Below are 4603 nucleotides of genomic sequence, written 5' to 3'. Positions count from 1 at the left end.
CCAGCCACTCCTCGGAAGGAAGGTTGGGCAATCCTACTTCCGTAGTGATACTGCCTCGGAAACCCAAGGAGGGGTCGCTATGAGTCGGGGCCGACTCGACGGCACATAACAATAACAACAACATAGCAGGTTGCTGGCTTCAGAAGATGATGAATCCAAGATTGTCAGGCAAAATGGCAGACTCTTGCCTCACAGGCTGCAAAGGCAACTATCCCAAGACCAGGAGGCAATATGTCAGGCCAATGGTTCAGCTCCAAGAACCAGAGATGATGAGCTAGATGTAGGATCCAGATGAAGCAGAAAGGCAGAAAATGTTCCTAGGACACGTATACATGTATCAGAAGCAGGTCATACCCCTGAAGTAACTCCCTTACAAGTGAGTGCTGCTCACAGAGCATCTCTTGAATTGATTACATCACAACTGTTTAAACCACTTAGAATCATGGTCCAGTCAAGATGGCACAAAACTTCAACCAACAGCATCACAAGGTTGTAGCTAATTTTCTTAATGTAGGTGCTGACTTCGTTATGATTTCCCCATGTCTCTTCTGCATTTAGGGTGGCTTAATGGATTTGATTTTGTCAACACCAACAATTAGTTGTTTCATACCCAATGCGTAAGCCAGAGGGCATGCTCACAAGTCTGTCCAGATACCAGCTACAAATTCATCAAAATCAGCAGTAACAATCAGGACCGCACAGTCAGCCTGTGTTGTTCCTGAAATCATGTTTTTGGTAAAGTCTCTGTGTCCTGGGGCATCCATGTTGATCACATAGTATTTGCCACTCTCAAATTTCCACAGGGCAATATCAATGCTGATGTCAAACTCACATTCAGTTTTCAGTTTATCCAAGACCCAAGCATACCTGAAGGAGCCCTTTCCCATTTCAGCAGCTTCCTTCTCAATTTTTTCTGTGGTTCTTTTGTTGATCCCACCACATTTATAGATCAGGTGCCTGGTAGTGGTGGATTTTCCTGAACCCGTGTCCAATGACAACAATGTTGATACCAGTCTATTCCTTTCCCCTTTTGGCTTAGATTCTGTGATGATAATCACCAATATCTGTGTACTGGCAGCAAATCAATACAAAAAAAAAGCTGTTTATTCTTTTCTTTCCTTCATCTGGTGTCAGTAATATATTCTCAGTACATAGCTTAACGCTGGGAAAAAGGAGATGCCCAATAAACATTTGACTGGATCTATGAATGGGTAAATGAGAAGACTCTTAACTTTATCTCAAGCAGGAGAGCTGAAAAAGGAGTATTAACTATTATAGACTATCTAATGAACCAGTTAAATTAATTTTCTCTCCAGAAACAAAATGCTTTGTTTTAAAAATGGTTATCTCAATAAGCTCATTTCAGAGAAGTATATCTGAATTCAAACAACACATAAATCCTTACTGTAAAACAAAAATTACATAGTACCTTTTGTTGTGTTGTTGTTATGTGCCATTGAGTCGGTACCTAGCACTTGGAAAATGCCCTTAGAGAAAATTTAGAATCAAGGAGGGCAATATGAAATTGTGGGAATTATAAAGTAACTGAAAAATGAAGACATGATTTAGAAAATAGTAATGGTTTATAACACTTTAAAAGAATAAAAACATGCCACTGTAGCTTTTTTTTTTTTTTTTCCTGTGACTATCATTATCTTGAGACAGCATCAATCTCTGCCCACATTTACAGTTCACTATGAGTTGGGATGGAATGACACAGTGGCTACAACAAAGGGCTCAAGCACAGTAAACACTATAAGGATGGCACAGGCCCTGGCAGTGTTTTTCATTCTGTTGTACCTAGGGTCACTATGAGTTGGAATTGATTCAACTGCACCTAACAACGTGAATCGGAATCAACTCAACAGCACAAAATAACGACAACAATGGAGATTTTCTGCCCACCATCAAGTCAGGCCACCAAAAACAGAAATAAAAGCAACAGAAGAGAAAATATTTTTAAGCTATTTGGTCTTATCTCCTTCTTGAGATCTTTCTAAATTGGCAGCTTTGTTGAAATGAGTTCCTTTATGTAGCATTTTGCCTTGGTTTCTTGGAAAAAGATGTTGAGAGGTTTTTCCCTTAAGCCCTGAGCATATAACTTTGCTCTAGTTTTATACCCCAGAGGATTATTTTTGTCAGGTTGACTGATATTTCCTGGGTAAACTGTAAACAACTTGGCTTGATAATTTTTGTCTGGTCCTAGGCTGCAGCCTGCCCTGTGATTTGTACGTACATTGCAAGGATTTGATCAATAGACTATGTAGATGAAATGCTTTTAGCCTACTATACAAATTCAGTATCTGTGGCCTACTGAGAAGAGATGAGTCAGTTTGTGGCCATGATAAGCAAGACACACCTTGAAGTTGATGAGGAGTTTGTAAATACATACAGCCAACTCCACACAGGTTTTCAGACACTGAAAGAAACAAAGAGAAAAGAGAAGAGAGAATAAGCAGGGAAAGAGAGAGAGAGAAGAGGCAAGGAATCTCTTAAAAGAGCTGTATCATGGTCAAGGGCTGTAACATTGAAGACACTGAGTGACCTGGAAGGGGCTCTGTGCCAGAGTTTGTGGTGAAATGCAGCAGGGACAAGAGGAGCCTATCCTGAGGAGGTTGATAAGTGCCTGTCCTGAGGGCGGGGGGTGGGGGAGGAAGCTTGTTCTGTGGAGGGAGACCAAGGAACAGAGATGTCCTTCACTAAAGAAGGGAGACTTTACTATGCTTCCTGATCCTGATCCTGAATTGTAGCCTACTGCTCCTGATTCCAAGTTGTATTCTGTTGCTTCCTTAATAAACCACCAAACTGTAAGTATTGTCTGTGACTTCTGTGTGGAAAATGAAACAGGTTCATTGAACCCAGAAGCAGAGAGTTCCATGGGAGGGACAGCTGCTGTCAGAATGGTAAAAAGGCTGGAGAGTGAAAGTATGTCTGCCTCTACCTCATAGGGATCAGGTTTGGACTAATCCTGGTCATTATCTTCCCTGAAGTTAGAAAGATTCTGATGCTACCACTACCACTCCTACCATTTTACAGCAGCAAAACCCAAGATATCAGTTTTTAATTGTTCTGTCCTTATCTCCTTGAATTGTTTTTGGCATATCACCATAGTTTTGCTGCTGTTGTTGTTGCATTATGGAGGTATAATTTACATATCATAAAATTTATCCATATCAAATGTAGAATTAAATGCTTTTTACTAACTTTATTGAGTGGTACAAACATCATCATAAATCATTTTAGAATGTTTTTATTCCTCCAAAATGATGACTCATTCCTATTTACACTTAATCCCAAGTCACATCCCCAAACAATCATCTTTCTATATCTATAAATCTGTCTTTTTTAGACATATATAAATGCAATCATATAATACATAGTTTTTATAATCTGGCTTCTTTCATTTAGTATATTGTTCTTGAGATTCATTCACAACATAACATGCAAATTATTTTTATTGCTGAAGAGTATTCAATTATATGGATATACCACATTTTATCCATTTACTAGTGGATGAACATTTTGGTTGTTTCCGGTTTGGGCCTATTGTAAATAATGCTGCTATTTACATTCCCAAACAAGTCTTCATACTGACACATATATCACTTTCTCCTAGGCTGATACCTAGAACTACTAGGTAGTATAGCAGTTTTGTTTAACTGCTTTGAGAAAATTCTAAACTTGTTTCCAAAGTGGCTATACCATTTTACACTGCCATAAGCAGTAGGAGGTTTCCCATTTTCCACATATGTATATAAATATTTGTCTGATTTGTCTTATTTATTATAGTCATTCTGTTGGTGGCGATAGCAGTATTGTCATCAACTCAATTTAAACTCATAGTGACCCCATGTGAGAGAGTAGAACTGACCTATAGGGTTTTCTAGGCTGTAATCTCTATGAGAACTGATCACAGAGTCTTTCTCCAACAGAGCAGATAGGTAAGATCAGACGACCAACTTTTCTTTTTTTTTTCTTTTTTTTTTTTTTTATTATTGTGATTTGGGTGAAGATTTACAGAGCAAATTCACTTTCCATACAGCAGTTTACATATACTTTGTCTCATGACATTGACCACAGTTTACCACAATGCAATAGCTCCCCTCCCACTTCCTCCCCATAGTTACCTCTTCCCAGTGGCCATCCCTCCATGAACTCCTGCCACCTAAGCAGTCTCCTTGTGCACAGGCAGCCCTTCTTTCTCAATGATTGTTCTCTCCAAGGAGTGGATCTACCTCAGGTAAATGTTCAACTCATATGCCTGTCTTCTGTGTGGCTGGAAACCACAGGTGTGGGTTCAATTCCAGACCTGAAGGGCAGCTAGGGGCCATAGTCTCAGTGGTTCCAACCAGGCTCTATCAGAACAGCAAACCTGGTCCTCCCCCCCTTTTTTTTTCTCCAAATGATTTTGAGTTTTGTTCCACATTCTTTTCCCTCTCTATCAAGGATCTGCTACACAGATCCCCTTCCAAGTGCATGACAATGGTAGCCGGGCCCCATCTAGTTCTTCTGGTCTCACAGTTGTATAGGCTGGAGATCGGATGGTGTACCAGTCGCTAGGACTAATTGTTTCCATTAATTTTGATTTTCTTCATTCTTCTTT

The 4603-nt window shown here is 39.7% G+C and overlaps 1 pseudogene; it reads right to left on the bottom strand.

Annotated features, from left to right (window-relative positions):
• Positions 1-387: 387 nt before the first annotated feature.
• LOC103193989 overlaps positions 388-4603 on the bottom strand; it is a 42276-nt pseudogene continuing 38060 nt past the window's right edge.

Source organism: Orycteropus afer, unplaced genomic scaffold, assembly GCF_000298275.1.
Source record: "Orycteropus afer afer isolate SDZICR_OR568_19922 unplaced genomic scaffold, OryAfe1.0 scaffold00041, whole genome shotgun sequence".
NCBI classification, from domain to species: domain Eukaryota; kingdom Metazoa; phylum Chordata; class Mammalia; order Tubulidentata; family Orycteropodidae; genus Orycteropus; species Orycteropus afer.
The sequence above is the reverse complement of the archived record's forward strand: the minus strand, read 5'-3'. Positions and strand labels throughout refer to the sequence as shown.